The 24,197-nt window shown below is 36.5% G+C and overlaps 1 protein-coding gene across 6 annotated transcripts in view; it reads right to left on the reverse strand.

Moving 5' to 3' along the window:
* The window catches only part of PAM (peptidylglycine alpha-amidating monooxygenase), a 115,308-nt gene that overhangs the window by 87,245 nt on the left and 3,866 nt on the right, over window positions 1-24,197 (reverse strand). The window contains exon 1 of one of the 6 annotated variants that reach the window (XM_005496416.4): window positions 7,103-7,257. The exons of the other annotated variants lie outside the window; for them this stretch is intronic. The gene's annotated coding sequence lies outside the window, so the exon portion shown is untranslated. Of the gene's footprint in view, window positions 1-7,102; window positions 7,258-24,197 lie in introns of those variants that run through there. 6 annotated transcript variants of the gene reach the window in all.

Raw genomic sequence — 24,197 nt, forward strand, 5'->3', positions numbered from 1 at the left:
GCAATACTTTGGACACAATTTTTTAACATGTCTATTACTCTATAAATTATAAATACATTATTTTGTTTTCCTAAATTTTCTTCTTTCTGGATCAAAAATATGCATTTTTGCAAGAAAAGAAAAAAGATCAGTAGAGAATTTTACAAAATGCTCAATTTGAAGTGCTATATAAAATATTACATGGACGTAGCTTACATTACTTTTTATTTCAGACACATTTTTACTCACAAGTAAATTATTCAACCTGAGGCCCACACACTGAATCTCAACCAATTCCAGAGATGCAGTAGTTAAAGTATTCAGGAAGACATCTGAGACTAAAGTGAAAAAACTCCAAAGATAAATATTTTTTCAGGTCAGCACTAAAAATTGTTCACAAAAATCTTACACTGTCACATTATAAGTTCTCCTTAGCCATTGATAAAATACAGAAAGAAAGCAGACTTTTAAATGCGTTTTGGTGTAAAATACAACAAGAAATTTGTACAACAAAATTTGCCCGGCTTATGATAATGAAGAAGCAGGTCAGCTATCAGCAGACTAAACACATGATCACAAAGTCAGTACCTACTTCTGTTGTTGAGAACAGTTGGAAGTTTTAAACTCTATTATGATCTCAAGTGGAGAAACACTTGGGATTGTTTTTCCAATGGATTACACCAACAGTTTAGTATAAGACAGGTTATTTCACTAGCCAACAATACAAATCAATGTAAAATAAAAATAAGGTAGCACTACAATAAAGGGGATCTAAAAAATCCAGCAATGATGGAAATGGGAGAAAGAGTTTAGAGTGTTACACATCAGTTCCAATTCTGATTCTCTTAAGTGTGTATGAAAGCATTAGGGTATGATCCCTTGGCAGTAAACATAATACGTACTCCAAACTCACTTTGGAGCTTACCTGCATTAAATCTCAAATTAAGTGTGTAAGTTCCAAAAACACACCATAAATCCATCGTTTTTACCCAAGCTGCCTTCAAGGAATTCGGGCTTGAAATCAAGCTACTAAAGAACACGGCACAGGGCAATGGAGACCAAGGCTGAAGTCAAAGATGGAAGCCAGGTGACCAAATGATAAAGAATGACAGTAATTCTGCATGAAACAGTATAATTGTCACAGCATTTTTCAGCTACAATCAAGACATTTCAAGTGTTAGTGTAAGCAGTTGATACTACTGACATAACAGAACCTCCACACCGGCAAGAAGAGATTTGTCTTTTTCTCAGGTCCAAATCACATCCCATGCTTCCCTTCCTTTTTTCTATTCAAGGGGTACCCTCAAACAAGATAGGGCTGCAGGTCTGGTGACATGCAGCTCTTTTCCAAACATGGCTCTTTGCTCTTACCAAAGGTGTCAGCATCAGTAACTCAGCTTATATAGATCTCTGCCTTCTTTTATCCTCCAGACGCAGACATCCAACATTTGAATCAGACTTTAGCAGCAGGAGGGGATAATATCAATAAGTCTGTTATTCAAGCACACTTTTGGTGGGGTTTGGGTAGCTCTCACATTTTATAAACTGCATCAAAAGCAGAATAATTTCTGCTAGCTTTTAAGCAACCCATAAAAACTTACTGACACAAAAATCCAGATGAGAAACCTGGCTTTGAGATTTCCTTTCAAATTATCTGCTCAGCAAAATTTTTTGTACTGATATCTTTACACAAAGACACAATCTGGTACATCAATCCATAGATGTGCCACTGCTTGCTGGCAAAGTGCCTGCTGAAGAGAGTGGCAGGTACAACAATATAGGGATTGAGGGTCAGCATTCTTGTCTTCTGAATAAAGGACTTACTAACGCCCCAGCAAATTTAAATTTGGATCTTTTAAGGTAAGAAAAAGAAAGTTGGAATTGCTCTGTGATGATGAAATACAAATGTGTGCCAGAGATACTCAAGGGGTTACTAGAGAGGAAGGTTTCTTCAAAAAGGAAAGGGAGGAATGGCATACCACTGACTGGAGTACTTCACAGTGGTTCAGATTTAATCCAGATTTTTTAGGAAAACCTCAAGGAAATTTGAGGTTACATTCCTTCTGATGGACTGTATAGACTTCTTTAAACAGCAGAATGTGGCAACACTGCAGTTCTACAGTACTTTTCTGAAGAACTTGCTCCTTTTTTTCCTTTAAATACACACACCACTTCTTCAGATTTCTCTAAGAAAGCACTATGGAATAAACTACAACCTTCAAATTGTGTTAATTTTTTAGTTAAAGAAAAAACAAGCAAACAAACAAATAAAGAAAACACCCTAGAAATAATACAGTCGTTGTAACAGTTCTGTTTTCTTATAGGAGTCTTACCTTTCTTCACAAGTGATGGATCCACTGTGCTTCTCACATACTAAAGCTTCTTTCAGGTGTATTGTAAGGAGAAAAGTTGGTAAGACTTCTTACACCAAGTAACAAGATTCATCAGCCTACTTCGGCTCTAAAGTAAGACAAACACTTCTAGACTGTCTCAGCAAGTAATGGAAGTCATACATTGAAACCTTGCAGGAAGGTCAAAGACTTTCAGTCCTGGAGAAAACCAGATGGACTGGCTTAGATCTAGACTTAATGCTCCTATTTGACCCCTATCCTTTCCCCCCACAAAGAGCTTACAGATCTCTACATGCAGAAAAGTGAAAATATGATTAAGGTCCAGTGTAATGTGCAGCTTTCACTGAAGTAGATATAAGTTGTTTTCAGTCAAGACTCCAGCAACATCTCCAACTGAAGTAATTTACTTCAATTCCAATTCTAGTGCATATAAATTAATATAAAAATACCCAAACTAACCAAACCCTCACCTACAGCCTGAGGTAACACGTGATGTAACTTAGGAACAAAACTTGAAAAGTACATATCACATGACAGGTTCTTCGCAGATACTATATGTGATATGTTGTATTAATTAGTAGTACTGTATTTTTACAGCATGTGGTAAATATAGTTTTAGGTTATAACATAATGTTAAAATAGAAACTATGTGATGTAAGATACTTTCTTAACTAGCTCAAGAAAGGGATAAGACAATCAAGAAATTCTTCGTACAGAGAGAACAGCAACACGCCTAAATCCACAAGAGAAGAATTATTGCCTCCTTATCATAAGAGACCAACTCCTTCCCACCTTTGAGGAGCCAACAAGGTGGAAAAGTTGACAATAACCAGAGAATACCCACTGTTTGAAAAGAATTTATGCATCATGTATGAGATCTATGAATATGCAACAGGCTATTGCTTTTAAGGGTTAATCTTTCTGTTAGCGTGTGTGCTTTTCAGGGCATAATTGCCCTAGAAAAGCAGCTGGAAATCCATGTTCCTTTGCTTTTTATTGTCCTCTCTTGTCCTAACTCTGATTGTCCAAATTCTTATTGCTCTAATTTTCATTACTATTTTTATAACTATTTTATTATTATTAAACTTTGAAAATTTTAAAACAAGTGACTGGCATTTTTCACAAACACTATTGTATTGAACCATAAATTAATGCCTTTTCTAGATGCACAACACTGCTGCTATTCTTGAGATAAATACTCAAGAGATTGAAAATAAGAAGGCAAAACAATCATAAAGCTTCAAAATTTTGACATTTAATCAAGCAAAAAACCCAATATAATGTTAAAAAAAATCCTCAAACTTGGAGGGCATGGAATAGGGAGACTGAAAAACACAACAGAACCTATACATGTCTGCAGGTACAAATGAAGACACTCCAAATGAAATTCAAAAGAAAAAAATATCAGTGAAACCCCATTTTTCCCAATGTAGAACACACTGTATACTTTCAAGGGATTCTCTTGGTTTTTAAAAAATTCTCCGGAATCAGATGTTGTACATAGACAGACCCACCAATTCAGACTAACAAGCTCTAGAGAATGCTAAAATGTTTTTCTTAGAACACTATTATTTTTGTTGTATATTTAGCTTTATAGTATTTTCCTCTTAAAGATCATCTAAGCCACTTGCCACAAGGAAATATTCATATCACAGGATATGACAATATTCCCAACACCAGAAGGTAATATTTTCAGAACAGAAAAATATATTTTTGGAAATCAACATGCTAGTTACCAGTCAATATGGAATGGAAGTATTTATAAAAGCCTTGAACTAACATATCCACCTGACATTATTATTATTATTATTATTATTATTATTATTATTATTATTATTATTATACACAGATTTAAACAAACATGCACATATGGTTCCAGACAAAAAAAAAAAGCACTTAGAAAAAACCAGATACAAAATATTATGGAGATTTTTCTTCATTTTCATACACCTACAGAGGAGAATCCCTGTATCTCTGGGGCACAGCCAAAGCATGATTTTTGGAATAATGTGGAGGGGAAAAAAAAAAGACAAAAAGGACACAGGTGTCACACAGTTATTTATGGATTTTTCTACATTTTTAACATTCCTGATTAAATTATCTAATCTTACAGAAATACATGAATGCTTATCTACCAGTAATTACATTTTGTCAGAACAAAAATATTAGGTACTTTTTTTGTAAGCAAATTCTAGCAAGATTGTGGCACATTTTTTCTCCTATTGACTGAAATACCAGGCAACACACAGAGCCTTCATTGCCCCATTCCACATGCATGTGTACAAATAATGTCAGAAGAGATAGGATGCAATTGAGAAAATTTTATTGATTCTGAAAGACTATGCATTTCCTCCATTATTACTAACTTCTGTGTAAACAAAGATGAGCTGCATGCTTTAAATATTTAACTATGCAAAAATGATTAAAGCTTTGTGCTGGAAGCAAATCTGGCCAGATCATGCAGACCAAGAAAGGCAAGGTGGTCTCAGCTCCCACATCCAACCATGGTGAGGTTAAGAATAAAGCCCCACCATGTACACAAAACACATGTATAATTGTACACACGACCAGCCATAGGGCAAGGAGGGAGGGAGAGGACGTCCTAATTTAAAACCAGCACATCACTAGTGTCAGGTCTTGAACTCAATTTCCTTGTTCAAACAAGGTCAGAAATTTGTCTAGGATGTCTATCTGAATAGAAACTTCCCTAAAGATGAGGGAAAATATTCAGAAACTGACCACAAAATCTCATGTGCCAACCAGCTATTTTTTCTCACAGTTGTATTTGAACAGGGAGATTTTAAACTTCATTAAAACCCACCATGACTTTAAGGTACAGCTGTACTTATGGCTACAGCAGAACGTGCTCAAAGCTAAAGCTCTGCAGAGCAACTAAACCAGTCTTATCTACTGTGACAGACTTTGTGAGTCCACAGATTCCAGTAGAATGGGCTTATCTAGCCAGTTAGTGGAAAATCTCTTTGCTTACTACAGACTAGGTTTATGTTACATCAACCCACTAAACAAATGCATCTCATGAGTGCTGTAGAGAGGAAAGAGCACCAGAGAGAGCAAGACTACTCTTTTCAACATTCAATTAACTTAGCATCCTCAAAAACTGTTAGCATTACCTTAGATAATGTTCTAATCTGTTCTCTTGTTAAATAACAGAAACTGAAAGAATTCCCAATTTATCCTGTTCAAGTCTTTTTTTTCCTTCAAGAACTTCTCCTTCAGCCCATGTTTAAGGTAACTATCTCCCTCTTCATATTCATCTTTTTGATACTCTTTTTGCTCTAATACTGTCACATCCTTCTATAAGTCAGTACCACAATGTTATTTCTTTAATGTTTCTTTCTTTAAAGTAATTATTGCCCTTTCCCCTCAGTCCTCCTGTAATCCTGCTTATTTTCTGCTCAGAACAGAGAAAGCAGCAATGATTAATGACACCACTACAATGGAAGATCTCCAGAGCGCACCCAAACACGCACCCCATAAATGACCTAACAGCATTTAAGTGAAAAAACAAACAGAAACTCTGTTTCTGTAATGAACTGTTGGAATGTGAAACCCAAACACAGAGTCAAAAGACTTGGTGGGAGAAAGAACAAATCAAACCCATTAATAAACATGAAAAGAAGCACCCAACTCCAAACTACTACCACATAGTAGTAGACATTTATTAAAGAAATATGTTTTACATACTGGTTGATTGTGTCTAACATGCCAAACTGAAAACCAATCAAACAAAAAACAGTGAACAAAAAAACAACAATGAACAAAATCCCCCTAATCTAACCTCCTAAGCTGAAACAGAAAAGCACAATTCCTAAAGCCATAAAGGAAGACACTGTGAACAATCAAAAACTGTATTAAATACATGAACAGACTTTTAAGGTTCAAAGCTCCAAGTTAATAGGCATCAAATATCTAAAGTATTATTATTTTTCTATCATTATCCAAACTAATAGCTAGACAGTCAAGTGAGAAAAAAAAAGAGCACATAAAAAAAGTCCTCGGTCCACAAGGAATTAAGGCTACTCAAAAGGCACAGTATAGTCACTAGACTGTCTTTCCTATTCTTCTAATGCATCACATCTGTTGCAATTAATAGCAATTAAAACTGTCAAATGAGTCACTGCATATTAAGCATTTTCCTTAAGAGATGTCAATAGAGGCCCCCTTTTCCCAAAACAGATTGAAGTGTCTAAATAAGCCAAGAAATGTTATGATCCAAAGAGAGAAACAGGTACAGGTTAAGAAAAGTTACTTGCATACTGTATATGCATGGGAGAAAGAGAGGTACAATGACGGACTTGCACAATACATATCACCTTAATGTAGAATTTCCTGCATTATCAAAGCCCCTTTTTAATATGAGATGGGTGTTGATTGCTGAGTTATTGTTTTAATAATAATTTTTTTAAGTGAACCTTTTTCTCTTAGGTAGTACTCCTCACTACATAATTTCAATCATCCTCTTAAGATTAAAAGTAATTCTCTGCAAATTTTAATTTGTAAAAACCTTCTAACTATATAATAAAACAATTTGGTTTTACTTCAGGGATTTTTACTTTACCTTTTTTTATATTTATGAAAATTACTTAGACTTAGTAATTCCATTTAAATTACACTAAGCTATGCAACTGGTTCATCTAAAACATACTTTATGCATTTAGTGAACAATGCAATGGAATAAACAAAAAAGCAACACTGAAACTTCAGTGTGAGGATGCATAAAAACTATTCAATATGAAGCAACAGTCACTTACCTTCCAGTCTCATTAATTACTAAAATAACACTGGATAACAGAATGTATGGAGAGATGCTTATGATCTTTAGTGAGGGCTAATAATCTTCACGTAGATGCTGTGAACAGCCCCTGTACGCATACTGACATCATCAGTAAAGGCTTTGAGGCAAAGGATACTATGGTAACCAAGTGCTGTGCTGAGAGAGAAGCCTTTAATTGCTTTAACAACTTCCTGAGGCTTGTGATAGGAGGTTTCCATTTGCTCAGAAAGAAATGAAGGTTGTCACAGAGACAGTGAGTATGCTACTGCGCAGAAAAAAACCCTGCACTGAATCCTGATTCTGTTAATTGTGATACAACTTTTAAAATTACAAGTGTCATAGCTTGAACTCATTATTGAAATCTAACATCTGGAAGATCTGTCAGGAGTCAGATGTCAAGACGCAATACTCTCAGGCAGCAATTTCATAAGCACTTCTGTTTTCTCTATTTGCATGCATTGACACCATCACACTGATATATTACCTTCCACAAATCACAGAAGAGCTTTAAGTGTAGAATGTTCTTTTGCACTAGGGGATAAAACACTGTTCACAATGAAACCAAAAGTCCAGCTAATACTAAAGCTCAGGCATAATATAAACTGGCATGCTGTGAAAAAAGGTGTTTATCCTGGTATCATGTTTCTTTCAACTTCAATGACTATTAGTCAATAGATTAGTTAGGAAGGACAAAACTCTAGGCAATATTACAAGCAGTGCCATGATATGGCCCAAAGATAGCTGAATAAGATTATTTAGGCTGTTTTCCAGAAAACTGAACTATCATCTCTTCATTTTGCACACAAATAGCTCAGCAGATATTTGTTTTCTCAATACTCAAAAATAACCATGTGACTAACAATCCAATCAGAATTACAGAGCTAGTTGGGATTCCTTCAGTTTAGAGTATCTGCAAGGGCCACCATAAACAGATTTTTTAATCAATGTCATTGTTTCAATTCTAACATTAATCATGCCCTTCTGAAGAAGTTATGATTTTCACACTTAGGTTGAAAGCTCTGATCATCAGATGTGTAGGTTAAGAACACTAATGGGCCAACCACTTTTACAACTAGACAGACATCATTTGGTCTTGTCAACCAAATTTTGTACTGCTATTTTAAAAAAGCACATTTCATGGCTCCCTTTTCAAGCTCAAGTGCAAATTTCCTCAGACGCTTCATACACCTGTTTTTCATAGGAAATTTTCTGTACACACATGGTTTCAAAACCATTGATCTAAGGAGCAATAGTGCATTGCCCTCCACCCCAGTATCTTTTTGTATATAACGCTACACACACTTCAGAGAAAGAACAGAAGTAAAAAACAGCCAGACGTGCCTTTGTCACAAAAGCAACTTACTTCTGCTATCTGCAGAAGCTTAAGTAAATGCAGAAAGCCATAACAATGCTGATCCTCTGTTGAGACTAGTATTATGTGTCCAATGGTCATTAACAGTGCTCACCCATGCATAAACACAGAGAAAAAGAGCAGTGAAAACCATAGCTCAACAAAAGCAGAAGACTGTACCCTCCAACTCCACCTTTATAGACTGATGCTACAATCAAGGTAGCTCCTGTTAAGAAACCCAAGTCAAAAGAGCCACAGCAGTATGAACAGTTGAAACTTCTTCTAAAACCAAGATATACAAGATCTAAAGGTGCTTACCTTACCTCAAATTAATTTCCAAGTTAATAGCGTAAAAAAAAAGGAAAAAACAACCACATCCGCCTGAAGCTGAATATAAAAGCTTGCTTTAAATTTGAAGCAATAAACTTCTCACTATTGAGTAAAAAATATAATTACAAAAGATGAAAATGAAAACACACACAACTTCAAACTGCTAGATGACACACTCAGCCTTTAAAGTGACATTTTTCCAAAACACAATTCCCACAATCTCCGTCCTGTTTTCAGAAGGGGAGGATCAGACAGTAGCTGCAGATCTAGTAAATTGCATCGAACCTCTCACAGGATGTAATAATAAATAAATAAATCCAACACCTCAGTTATTTGGATTTAGCAGTTAAATTACTGTCTCAGTTTTTTCCAACGAGAATCTCAGCTAGAAGTATTTCTCTGGGCCAATTCCACTACTTTCTGTTCATCTCTAGTTAACTCACTTGACTGCTTTAAAAACTAAATAAAAGGAAAAGCTTCATTGTCCAGTTCTTGAAGAGTAACTTAATTTAGTATGGAATGCTAATACTGTCAGGGTCATCCCTCCTGCAACTGCTACAGAAAAACAACCAATTTAGGTTAGATGTCAAGTAGGGAGATAGGTATTGGAGGCAGATTAAACATACCAGATGACAGTTTTTCATTCTTCCTAATATTTCTTTGAGCTGATTAAAGTCTGGTATTAAAAGCACAAAAAAAAAAAAGAAAACCCAATGAGCAGTAATTTTATTTTTGTATGTCTGTGAACAGGCACAAGCTTAGGATGTCAGCACAGAATAAGGCTGCAAATAATGATGCAATGGCATGTAGAAGAACCATCCTGACATAATTTTTGAGGCCACATGTAATGGTTTCCTCTTACACCTAAACTTCTAGGACTATTATGCTAACACTTCACAGTCATTCTAGATTCTCATTTCTACAGCAATAGAAAGAATCAAAGAGTAGCTCAAGCAATCACAGCATATTATTAAGTCCTGCTTTTGCTAAGAGAGATTTCAATCTATTTCCTGTCACTCTTCCACAAATCTCTTCCTCTTCCCAAGAAGGCAATACAAGGGCTGGAGCACCTGTCCTCTGAAGCTGGGCTGAGAGAGTTTAGTATAAGCTGCTCAGTCTGGAGCAGGGAAGGCTACAAGGAGACCTTATAGCATCCTCCTGTAACTAAAAGGGGTTTACAAAAAAAGGTGGAAAGGGACATTTTTAGAAGGACATGTACTGTTAGTAACAAGGGGAAATTGTTTTGAACTGAAACAGACTATATTCAGATATCATATGATAATGTTTAGATAAGATTTGAGGTTGGTGAAGCACTAGCACAGCTTGTCCAGACAGCGCGGATGCTCAATCTGTGGAAGTGTTACAGACCAGGCTGGACGAGGCTCTCAACAACCTGGCCTATTGCATGTGTCCCTGTCCATTGCACAAGATTTCAAACAAGATGATCCTTAAGGTCCTTCCAACCCAAACAATCCTATGAGTTTCTATAAAATCTCCCCTCCCCATGGAAATCTGGGCATATGCCCTTTAAGGCAGTAACTGTCTACCTGCTAAACAAGCTGCAGAGGTACCAGCTTAGACAGCAATGAACATTTACCACAAGGTTAAAAAATTGCTGAAAATAGTAATAATAATAATAAAATAATTAGATTATTATTTGTCAAAACAGGAAACGCTAAATTGGTATTGCGCCTAAAAACTCATACTATTACTATTATGGAATGTAAGGGATAACAAACACCAAGTTAAATTAGAAAATATTTTGAATTAGGACACTTATTGTGTTTTATTTCATATATGTACAGCTGCAAGTAAACGAGGGAGATTTCTCTAATTTCCTATAGTGATATGTTCCCAAAACAGAGCTAAGTTCTTTTCACAACCAACATCAGTGGCAAAAAGGAGGCAAAGAACTCTCCAGCAGCAAGTCCTTACTCTATAGCATTGGTTCCTGAACTTGGAGCCAATGCTGTATCTTGCTATCTCATATCATGGAGAAAAACACACTCACATAAATAATACAGAATTGTTTATTATAAATATACAATATTATACAGAAATTGTATAGAAAAAAGTATTTTCATTACTTCATGCACTTCTACTATAAAATCTCTGCAAATCTCTCACTTAGCACCAGTTCCACTTCAAACATTTGGACTGGGCAATCTTAGAAGACTTTCACAGAAAGAGCATTAATAGCAGAATGCTACCACAATTTCCTTTCTACAGACATTGTTTATTCCTGCACATATCTTCACAATAAATAAACATGTTTTCTGATATTGCAATGCTGGAGGAGGAGACCACTGTGCACAAACTTCTGGAATGGTCACCACCATCATCAATATCTTCAAGGAAAGGCAGGAGGGGGGAGCAAAGCAGCAGCACAATTGTGTTCTGAACAGGCCACCTTGTTTGTTTGTCTCAGCCACATAAACCTTCTCCCCATAAAGGTCTGGAATGTATCTCTAAGTCTATGCATGTCTTTAATTAGCGTTCTTAAAAGAACATTACTGCCTGGGCAAATTTGCTGTATGTAAAACAGAGGGATAAGCTACAAAAATGAACATCAGAAAGAGACAGGATTATACTCCTAAAATAGATACAATAAAGTAAAGTATTAACAAGCTGTACCTACGCACTTTTATTGATATGTTCATATTTGGAAAAATCTAATTGCTTATTCTTTTCACTTCAAGTACAGCTGTGGAGATTGCGGTCTACAGACAATACTGAACCCCAACACCCATATGCAGTAAGTCCTTGTCACATGGATCCCTGAAACACACAAACAGGTTTTGCAGAAAACAAGACTTCTTACAACTCTGATACATTTCTTTAAAAGGACTCTCAGTGTACACAAGAGGCATTTTTAAGTGGAAATATAAGAGGTCCTCTTAGATTAGTAGGGGTGAACAGTACACATCACAATTTTTTGAGAGCAAAAAATTAGGCACTTGCTAAGACTGCAGTCTTTATGGTTCAAACCTCATTTCATTTTACATTTCTGTATTTCAAGCAAAAATTTCAAAGTAAATTCCAACTTTGGATAATCTAAAATTTTATTCATGCTCTGTCCAACTGTTGCTCACAGAGACACTGAAAAATAATCAGATATTAACCTTCTTCTACCACCTTAACTTTATGCATGCTCAATGACCAAATGCCTTCTGCAGCTCTGCCAACAGAATGATAACAGAGGTTTTTATAAAAATCTGACAGGAAAATATCCTAATTTGCCCTAAAATAGGGTTGGCCCTCAGTCATTAAATGCCACCATTTCTTTATTGCTTTGCTGGTTTGAGGGCTGACTAAAAGTACACCAACGGTCACTAAAGGTCAGCTTCAGAGAACCAAATATCCATGCTTCAAAATTCCTCATTCCACTCCACAGTCCTGCAGTAACTTCAACACTTTCATTCCAAGGAGCATGCTCAATTTACACTGCCTCCATATCTCAAAGAAGTCTCAGTGACATGTCCATACCAAACTAATTCTGAAATCAGAAACTTATCTGAAGAAGGGCTTTTTCACAATAACCTCCTTTTCAGATGCCTGTAGCTTTTTTTTTTAATAGCAAAATGAGTTATGAAAATACCTCAGCCGGCTTGTGGCACAAGAATAAATTACTTCCCGTTCATGCTCCCAACCTCAAATTCTACCACTCCAAATTGAAGTTTGGGAGAGCGGACTTTTGTAAGTTACCTTTCCAGATAAACAACCCCTAAACGAAAAGAAAATGAGAGAATTCGACATGTGGCTACAGTCCCTTTCCTGTAACCACAAAATGTCTGACAGAGGGGTAGGTTAAAAGGATTAGAATGTTGGACCTAGTTTTCATTCCAAAGTGATTCAGAATTAGCAAATCTCCACGCTAGGTGTTTTACAGATGAAGCGTGTTATTTCTATCTTCCAGAAGCTTCTCTCTAGTCACTACACAGAAATATAAAAGCTTATTTTTAATCAAGAACTCTTAATATTTAATTAAAACATGCGAATGCCTTGCACAACAACTGGCAGGAAGCTCAGCAAGGCAAGACATATTAACTAATTTAGCTCGTCTGAGACAGACTTCACAGCAAAATGAGCAACTTACTCTCTTTTTTTGATTCTGGTCCTATAGGTGAGCAAATACAGTTCATGGTGGAAGCTCTATTTTTATTTGAAGATGACTCATAATGGCCAAATTTATTACAAGACAGCAGACATGCCTGATTTAGTCAATTAAAACAAAGGATTTGTACTGTGGATTGTGAAATAAAAGTTCTGGTAATGATCTTTGCAATCAAGAGCAATACATAAAGCTGTAGTATTTTCTTAAATCAGGTTTCACATATAAACAAGAAAGTATAGACATAAAAATCAGAACCAATGCCACTGCATCATGTCTTTGTTAATGATTTCTTTGCCCTATGCATAATAAACCTATGCATAAAAAAAAATAAACATTTATTTTTTAATAAAAAAATAAAAATAATAAAATATGTAGGTCTAAAGAACGAAAATCAAAATATCCTCGATGGAGTAAAAAACATACAGAAAATTGCTTTTGATGGGGATTTATTATTTAAATGGAGCTAGCTTTGTCAGTGTGCACAAAACAAAAAAAGGAAACAGAAGCAGAGAAAATATTTTCTTTATAGTATATTGGAAAGAAAGAGCTAGATGCTAAGAGAAGCAGGACTTTAACTGATTCAAATAAATCACCTTTGTGCTTATCTGCATGTAAATCTATTAAAAGATCCCTCTAGTATATTCGCTGTCTTTTACATACAGCAACACAACCTACATACAGTTATAATCCTTGGCTGAAATACCACAATTTCATTAAAAGCATATTCTTTGCTTATATATAAACACTAAACTGACAGAGAAAACAGTGCTTCAAGGCAGATAGATGACTGCAGCTGCTCTCTCACATATTAGAAGCTAATCAGAGCAGGACATGAAACTGCCAACAGCAGCAGCCATGACCACTGAAATAAACCAACTCCATAGAATTACTGCATAAAATACTTTATATGCATGTAAAGGCACATAAGGAACTTTATTTGAACCAATCTCTTGGTCCCCTTATATGCTACAAAGTTAGAGGAAATGTCATACTAAACATCATAACCTTATCAAATCCCAGGGGAAGTCTACAGCAAGGAAGACATAACCTTGATCATGGTCAGGGAATACTTAAACCAGCTGAAGACACATAAGGTCATGGGTCCTGAGGGGATGCACCCATGATTGCTACTCTTCATCATCTTTGATCAATCATGGCAATTAGGAAATGTGCACAAGGACTGAGGGAATCATCTGTGAGGGTGAGTAGGAGCCCAGAGAGGTTGTAGAGAGTGTAACTTTGAAGATTTTCAAAATCCATCTGGACATGGGCAACCTGCTTTAGGTAGTCCTGCTTGAGCAAGGTGGATGTCCACAGTGAGCTCCAGAGGTCCCTGCCAACCTTGACTGTTCTGTAATTCTGTAAAGAAAACTAATAGTTATTTTATCTGTCACTAGGTATTTTGAACTGGAAGACATGTATGTGCAAACACAATGAGAAAACGTTAACTAGTTCCATGTAATTCATCCCGTATGACTACACATACATAAGAAGAGTCCCCAGAATTACTCATATTATCTTAAACATCAAGTTTTGATTTTTCATTGACTGTTTTATTTGGTTTACATGCCCAAGTACTAGCAGTAAGGTGCCTGCAGGGGGGCTTCTGTGAGGACAGAAATGTGCCGAAAACACGTGGTACCACATCACCAGCGCAAAGGACTAAGCCCTTCAGCCAGGAGGGTGGTACCTTTGGTGAAGTTACAGAAACGTTGCACAGTAGAATGTGAAAACCACAAAAGAGGGACAACCCTGCAGGCACCAGGGACAGTGAAGAGAGGAGGAGGTGCTCCAAGCAGCAGGACGTGCAGCCACTGTAAAGCCCACACTGAAGCAGATACCAAGCTTGCAACCCATGAAAGACCTCACTGCAAAGCAGCTGGAGATGGCCTGAAGGAAGCTACAGCCCACTGGGAGTCCATTCTTCTGTATTTTCAACTGGCAATAAAACAAGTTCCTTCTCCTCAAGTTAACCTCTTTGCTCATGATGGTAACTGATGAGTGATCTCCCGGTCTTTTTAGCTTGGGCTGTTCCACTTATACTTTCTAAACTCATCCTTATAAGGAGGGAGAGTGAAAGAGCAGCTGAGTGGGGATCTGGCGAGGCCAGCCAAGGCCAACCCAAATGAAGATTTTAAAATAAACAGGCCATATTCAGTAAGTGATTGACACAATTGTTCAGACTCTGATTTCACCAAAGTAATAACGCAGCTGTGAAACAAGGCAATTCACTTTTCTATGCGACTATGCCAATCCAGCATCAACTGAACTTTCAACTTGCAGTGCAGAGCAGTCAGCAAGTGATAATTGCAAACCTTGACAACTACTATCCATTCATTAAAAAACAAACAAAGAAACCCCCAAAAAATCCACAACTTCAAATAGAAGTAATAACCAGATATAAACACCTGAAAAAGATCTCTACCTCTGTCGAAGGAAGGGGACCAGGACACCAGATGGTTCAACACAGGTCCAGTCCAGTCCGGTCCAGTCCAGTTTATTGAAGAAAGTATCAAACACTTATACAGCAAATAATAAGCTTATGAATATTCTATAAGCCAAGCAATCTATTGGTTAAACTATGCCATGAACTCTTCCTCATTCCTTAGGGGTTACATCTCTCTTTTCTCATGTCTCTTTCACTGTTTGTTATCCTACTACAGCCAGGCCCAAGGACGCACTGTCAACACAGGTTTAGGACTTGGAATTAGCCACGGTTTTGTACTTTTCCAGTCTCTCTAGTCAGCTAAATTCCCAACATACCTCAAAAAACACCTGGTTTAAGCATCAGTTCCCTACTAATAAGTGAATATACGTTATTATAAATTGAAAAGAGATCTTATGTTCAGATAATGTATACACACATACAATAACTCAGAAATTCTTCCTAAGCAAACGCCTGCAGGTTGTATGTAGGTCAAGTTGTTTTGACAGGGATGAGAAGATTAAATAAGGCACAAATGTTGATCTCCATGATTTGAACATCAACCAAAGAAAAGATTTAATGCTTGATGACAACGCTTGTTGTGAATGTACAGGTACATCGACTAGCAGAATGAACATCATGATGATACTATTAGAAAATACATTCCATTCTTTGGAAACATTTGCTCCTGAAAAAATCTAGTAATGCAAATACAAAAATTCAGGTGCAGTTTTCAACAGTAGCCTTCTGAATTCAATGTAACAATAACTCCATATTAATTTCTCCAATTCAATTCTCAAGAAAAAAAATATCACATGACAGAAGTAAATAAAATTTAGAGGAAACAACAAAACTAATGAACTACAAAAAATCAGAAATACAAAACCCCATAACCTACAGAAAACCTGACCAATTCAGAAAAGCAAAAATTAGAAAAATATTTTTAATATTTTGAAGACATAACTGAGGAAGCTGAGAGCTACTTTTAAAATCACCAAACAATGAAAAGTAGAAATACCAAAAAAAAAAAAAAAAAGGAGGAAAACCAAAACACTCTCAGAAATGTGGGAAACAGATTAGATTACCTTTCAGTAATATTATTTTTTAATAAGAAACTACTATAAATGTAACTGACAGAAAAAATAAAAGGAACCAAGAAGACCACAAGGACCTGAAGTAACAGTGCTAACATTCTGATACTTGTGAGGAGTACTGTCAAAATAACACTCCTTCTCCTCACAGACATAAAAGGTTTTGACAAGACAAGATCAGGTGATAAACAGTTATCTGAAATAAAACCAATAAAGAATAAAGCTATCGTTCCTTTAGTTTCTTCCTTCTCCCAGCTTCTTTGATATTCTAGAGAAGAAATGCACAAATTTCAAGTTGGAGACTGCCTGTCTAGAGCAAGGGAGAGAGAAATTAATGAGAACAACTTTGAGAAAAATTAAGTCTGCACTGAAAGGCTTTTTTGTTTTAAAAAACTGGTTTAAGAAATAAAAAAATTGATACTGATTAAACAGAGATATAGTACAATAATAATAGAATAAAAGCCCAAGTAAGAACCAACAGAGAGGATGGGGACCTGGACTCCACCTTACTGGTGGAGTAAATAACAGTGACAAAGGTGGCTTTAAGCCAAGGCTACTCCTTTTACTGTCTCATGTATTTGTCAAAATTACCAACAAACCTGAGTAAACTACAGACAGTATCTTATACTTCACTACCAACATACCAAGAAACATGAACCCTGAAAAAATTTCTTAGCGTATTTCAGTGAACATAAATTCTTCAAAAAGCACTCACATCTAACAAGATTACAATTTACAGCCTATTTTTTAATTCTGTTGTGAACAAATATCCACTAAATGGATAGACAAAAGATAATCTCAGGAGAAGAAATTATAGAGAATAGGGTAACTAATATTGAGATTGCTTGTAGCAGCAAAACATTCAAATTACCCAAAGACAGGAAACTGTACTTATGCAAACAAATACAGCTGGGTTTGCCATTAATTAAATCCTTCCTGTTTGCAAGTTAAGGCCTCAGGTGCTATGTCTTCCAAAACCAGTCAAATCAAGGGAACATGCTTGGCCAAGGTCAGCTGCTCTTGATTCACTGTTAGGATGTAACAGAAGATACTATAGAACACTGGAAGTTCACATTCATCATCATGCAATCACTCCTCTGCCTGGAGGAGTGATGTGGCAACTGGAAAAACCTGGTGCAGACTTCCAAAGGTGCCTAAGCAACAATATTGGCTTGAGAGCACTTTGTTACTATTGCTATACAAAGCTCAGGTTTTATTTCACTTTATCTAAGAGCTCTATGACCAGTGCTGCTCACACTGGTAATGTGTTTTTTTCCAAGTCTCACGTTATGCAAGTTTAGTATCAGAGATGGCAATAAAGGAAGCACCTCAATGAAAATTGATTTCTCTAAACAGAGAAATACTATTCCACACCTGCTAGATCCATTTCCTACCTAGCCAGAGTTCTGGATCTACAGCAAGACCATTTAAATAGCACCAGGTCTCCGACTACACTGCACTCTAACTCTAGAGTTATAGGCTCATCTTGAAGTGTTGTACAGCTCACAAGTTCCATACTGACAGCAGCACAAAGAAACAGTCCTCTCAAGTACGAGGCCATACCCAAAGATTAGTTACTAAGATTAATTAAAATTTAATTCTGCTGAGAGGGAAGTACTTATACTTAGGGGAAGCAACAAAAAAAAGTAAATGTTTTAATCATCTTCTTGAAGCTCAAGGTTACAAAACGGAATAAAGCATTCACGTAATAAATCTACTGAGAATATCAACAAGTTTTCTACTACTTCATTGTGTAAAAAGTGAAAGAACTGATGCTGGAAGCTAATTTTTACTCCCAAACAGCAAGAACTGGACAAACCATAATAAAAGCCCTTGGGGAAGAGTCAAGAAGCAAACATTTTCATAGATCAAAAATCCTCTCCCATAATCAAGCAATGATATGAATCTAAGCGCACTCGACAGAAATTATACCAGATCAAATCAAGTTTTCCAAAACAAATAGCTTCATGTTTGCAATTAATTTATGATCCAGCAGCTACTTCAAGAAATAGCCACAAGTAATCAACTGAACAGACAACTTCTTGCTACAGTAGCCAACTATGAAATATATTCTTCAGCAGGTAAGAAGATGGTAAAAAACAGTCAAAACAAATATTTACTGGAGTGCACACACAGGACCCATACGGCTATCCCAACAGTAGGAGTACATCCAAGAAGTTGGTAAGACTTTTGTAGATGGCCAAAAAAAACATTACCAATTCTTTAACACATTGCTAGCATTGATGCCTATCAAAAAATAAAATAAAGAGACTAAGTACATGTCACAGACATCTTTTATGAAAAATCCTTTCCTTAGGATTTTTCCTCCTGAGAACCTGAGAGGACTCAGGAACAAAATGTAAACATTGATAATCTGCTGCTGTGGAATGCAACAGGTGGATCTGTGATTGGTCTCATGTGGTTGTTGCTAATTAATGGCCAATCACAGTCAGCTGGCTGGACTTTCTGTCTGGGACACAAGCCTTTGTTATTCATTCTTTCTTTTTTCGTTCTTAGCTAGCCTTCTGATGAAATCTTTTCTTCTATTATTTTAGTATAGAATAGTATAGAATAGTATAGAATAGTATTATATTATTTAATATAATATATATCATAAAATAATAAATCAAGTCTTCTGCAACATGGAGTAAGATCCTCATCTCTTCCCTCATCCTCGGACCCCTATGAACATGGTCACATAATATAATAAGAAAAAAAACCAAGGTCAAGTGTAAACGGTGCATTTCTAAGCTTACATCTCCCAGCTGCAACAAAGTGCCTTAGATGAGAAAACAGGACAAATTGTCTTGGGTGACAACAGTGTGCCTCTACTTTGGGCATAGCAATTCCCTGTGTACAAGCAATTAACCCAAGAGAGTAACGTTTCACTGACTGGACATCAAGAAATGTAGAAGAAAAACTGCAGTGGAAAGCAACACCCTTGAAACAGCTGAGCAAACCTTCCTAACCTATCAAAGAAAGGGAGGAGCAAGCAATACATTGAATTAATGGCTGTATCTATGCTGCAAGAGCAATCTGCTTCAGAAGTCTTTGCTCTGACTCTTGGGCTTACAAAGGTTTCACACTGTGGTCTAGGAAATGAGAAGCAGATGGCTGGATGATACATGGTAAATCTCACTGGGGTCTGGTGTACAAAAGCATTGCTTACTTAGCTATGAGACACACGTAGATGCCTATACTGCAAATCATGGTGAGCTACTGCCGGAACACAATGCTGCTGCTGCTTAGTTACCTAACATACATATTTCTGCAATAACCACTACTGACAATGTGTCAGTTGAGTGGACTCTCCTAAGAAATCAAGTAATTTGCCATCTACAAATGGAGACAAAATAAGAGGCAATCCTTGCTCCAGACAGACCATTCTAAATGTCTTTAAGAATACTAGCAAATAACAGAAGCAAGGAAAATATGAATGAAAGCATGTCAGACATTCCACAGCAGTGCACACTGACTAGAAAAGAGTCAACAGGGATAAATTGAATCACAAGAAATTCTACACGCAAAAACGAGTACACGCGTTCATTATAAGAGTGGTCAAGCATGAGAAAAGGTTGCCAAGAGGAGCTGTGGACTCTCCATCCATAGAAGTAATCAAAACCTGAGTGAACACAGTCATATGAAACCTGATATAGCTGGTCCTATTTAACTGAGGATGGAGTTACATTACATCATTTCCAAAAGCTCCCTGGCACCTCAACCACTCTGTGATCCTATATTAATCTCACAGGCAGAAAGCTGGGTGAGACAGTCAAAGAAAAGACAAAAATACCTTTTTTTAGTTGAAAATAAACAAAACTGGAAATCACTGTTTAATTAACATTCTAGTAACTGTCGTGTGTAATAAAAACTATGTTATATACTAGCAGCTTTTATAAGAACAGCTAGGTTCTCCAAACTAGACAGCACAGCAAATTAACTTCTGAAAGGAGTACAGTAAATTAACATTCATAAAATGGTGATTAAAATACATTGACATTGTCTCAATACAAACAACAGTAAACAAGAAGAAAGCAGTGAGTATTTCAAGTCAGAATAAAATGGATGCTTTCAAATCCAGCATAAATCCTTAATCTCTTCCATAATGAGATTGGAATGCTTATTACCATAAAATCCATCTCCTTAATTTGAGGTCAGGGTACAACATGCTCACAAAAGGAATTAAAACCAACTGAATTTAACCAATCTGAATATAAATAATTAATGGAAAACTAAAAAATATAGCATAGAAGTCTGCAACAGAGCTGCAACAGAATTAAAACAAACACTAGCTTTCCCACCTCCCTTTAAGTGGACTGCTGTAAGCAGGCAAGGCTGACTTGATCTGTTTTGAAATTCCTTTTCTTCACTCCTGCTTTAGGGCACATGAGTGAGGTTCAGGGAGAACTCTACTAAAGCAAGCTGACTTGTAAAGCAAAATAATCACTGACACCCTGGAACAGTCACAAAGCAATAAACATTGTTGTTATTCTTGATAAAACACGCAACTACAACCACCTTCAGTACCTGAAAAGATGTAAAGGTGCAGTTTCACAAACTGTTAACTCAGCTGGGAAGGGACAGAGGGAGGAACCACAAATGACAGATGGGTATGTGCTTCTAAAAGAAAAGGCTATGGCTTCCTGAAAAGACGAGGATTAAGAAGGTAAGCATAATTGCATACCAGTTATGCTGATGCATGTTAATGAATCTCACAGAACAAAGCATTTGACTATTCTCAATAATTACTAATGTAATCCTTTAAATATGCTAGACATGAGAAGTAATACATTTACTGTGATATGGGCTAGTTGCATGACCCATTCCAGTCTTTGATTTTCTCTTCCACCTCACTTCACATTAGCCTGATTTTCAACCTTACAGTCTTCCACTTCAGTTTTTCAGTCCCTTGCTCATATAAACTGATCTTCTATTCCAGTTTTCTTCCCTTGATCCAGATTCTTGTCAGCCCAGCCAGAGAGTTCACAGAGTTTCTCCTTCTCCTACCAGGTCATGGTCCCAATGGTATCTGCAGACACATTTCTTTGCAGAGACTGAGCCCCATTTGCTCCCACAAACTCACCTTCAGTGCAACTCTTCCCCTCCTTCCCAGTTCACCTACTTCTCTTTATATTTCCTTCTAGTCTCTGCTTGCACTCCTTTTATTGTCTTCATAGCAAAACAACACCAACTTTCAACTGGAAGACTTCAAAACCAATATTCAGTAACTTGCCAATGTTACAGCCTGTAGACCACAGAAATTTACTGTGGGAAGTATCAGACAGCCTTCTAAGACGTCAAGGCTGACCAGCATCCCATGGTTTAGAAACATACCATGGACCTACTGTTATTTTCAAGTATATTAATTCACCCTAGTTTCAATAAGGATGCTTTATTTAAACTGAATCAAAGCAAAAAGAAAATTTAATAGATTCTGAGGTAAAAAATAATTAGAAACAGAGAGAAATTAGAAATAGAGCGGCAGAAAAATATATACATGCATTATCTTAGCAAATTATAATATCTTTCTTCAACTAAACAAAAGATCATTCCCCAAGACAAAAGAAAATGCAGTGGAGCTGGTCAGAAGTGGGGAGATTAACTATTTTTTTATCCATACTACAACATGGGAGATTGTTAAATGTGAGAAAAGTGGATTAGAAGATGTAAAAAAACCCCACCAAAACAACTCAACATGAATAGTTAAACAAAGACAATTAAAACAAGGTTTCAAGTGCTAATTTCATTAACTGTTTCATAAATATAGCCCTGTATTTATATATCTGAACTTCCTCTGATTCAGCTCCATTCCTCTTCCTTGCATCCTATCACTGTTCCCCAGAGAGAGCAGATCTGTATCATCCGCTTCACTTCCTCCTTTGGGGAAGCTGCAGTCTGCAGCGCGGTCACATTCAGCCTTCTCTTTTCCAAGTTGAGCCCAATAAACTCTTAGTTTTCCCAGTATGTAATGACACAAAGACAATCTGGACTTTTCAGCCCAACAACATGAAGTCTAAAAGTAAACATGACTCTTCTCTACACAGAAGTATATACAGAGAACAAATTAGGAATTAAGCTACTGAATGATACTAAACAAGAACAATGAATATATATGAAGACTGTGAATAATTTTGATTGAAAATTAGATTGACATTATTGAAACAAGCCAGAAAGGGTATGCTGTAGGCCCTAATTTTTAAGATCAGTAATTGTATTATCAAATGGGTTGAAGGACATTACTTAGAGATCTGCAACAGAAAGCAAATGCAGCTAACACCCCCCCCCTCCATTTTTATATGTGGGTGGAAGGCATAAGAGCAAAACAAATCTTCTGTAGTTTTGTAGTGGCTCTCTAGTGTTAACCTGGTCCTGTGCTCTGAAAAAAAAAAAAAAAAGAAAAAACACAAACCTTACATTCAATATAAATTCATTTCATCATAATCCCTTTTTGTTGCCAAGTATGAAAGACTAATAATCCCCTTTTTGTTGAAGTATGAAAACTTGAGGCATATACAACACAGAAGACTGAAAGCAAGTCACTTGCAACATATGACCATCACAAGAAAACTTCTTTTTTTTCTTATTCAAGTCTGGATTAACCCTACACACTAGGGACTCTTACACAGAGACAGACAATTTTACAAAGACAAACCTTTGAGATACCATTGTTATGTAGGGATTTCTACAGAAAAGTACTTGTATTAGTACACTAGGACCACAAATGTACAACAGCACAGACTAAAATACTAGAACAGGACTGAGACAACCAAGTGGAACCATAACATCCAAAAAAGAATATTGATAACTGTGGAGTGGAACTGGGAGGCAGTGATGGAATATGTGACCGCATCACATTCATGGATATGGATATAAACAGGATATGATTCTACACCACCCTCAGCGTTCTTTGTCCAAAGGGAAGAAAAATGCAGCAAAGATCATGCAACATCATTACCAGGCAAGAACAAACCAAAATACACAGTGAGGATTTTGTAAACAGCACCCCTTTCTCCCTTGTCACTGCAAGTAATCCTACTGACAAGATAGCCATCTGTCCTGGTCCTCATAAATGCAGGACTGCAAAAGCAAGAGTATGAAAAGATGACAAAAATCTCATAGATTTCAAATACAAGTTTATGAAAATAATTTGTTCAAAAGCAGAAGTCATGCTTCCACCTATGCAGTGATCCATTGTGAGCTGCTGCAGTTAAACTCTCTTCTCATATGATGACACACTCTGTTTGGCTATTGCAGAACCTTGGTTTCTTAAACCAGAGCACTTGCTAAGTTACATCTGTTGCCTAAAATGCAGGAACTTGATCACTGCAGTATGAACAGCCGAGGTTATTATTTATTGCTTTTTATTGCAAAACACAATACTTTCTTCTTTGCATAAAATAGTGGGTTCTGCTGAGTATTTTCATTGTCAATAAAACATTAATGGGTGGTGGGAAAGCAAGAAAACGCCTTTCTCTACAATGCATAGAAAGTGCTCAGAGGGCTTGGAGTAGTGCTGCAACAGAGCTCTTCCAACTAATGACTGCTAAGTGTCTTCCTCAGAAACAAACTGCCTGTTCTTCACCTACTAAACAAATTGGAAAAGTGTGTATTCTCCTAGCATCTCTCAATATACAATCTATATGTATCCTTTCAGAGGCTAGTATTCAATTTCATTCACATTCTCACATAGATTTGAAAGAGAATCTCTACCCAGCTTATGTTTCTCAACACTAGTAATAATAAACCCCAACATTTTAGATG

The sequence above is a fragment of the Zonotrichia albicollis genome, chromosome Z, assembly GCF_047830755.1.
Source record: "Zonotrichia albicollis isolate bZonAlb1 chromosome Z, bZonAlb1.hap1, whole genome shotgun sequence".
Taxonomy (NCBI): Eukaryota; Metazoa; Chordata; class Aves; order Passeriformes; family Passerellidae; genus Zonotrichia; species Zonotrichia albicollis.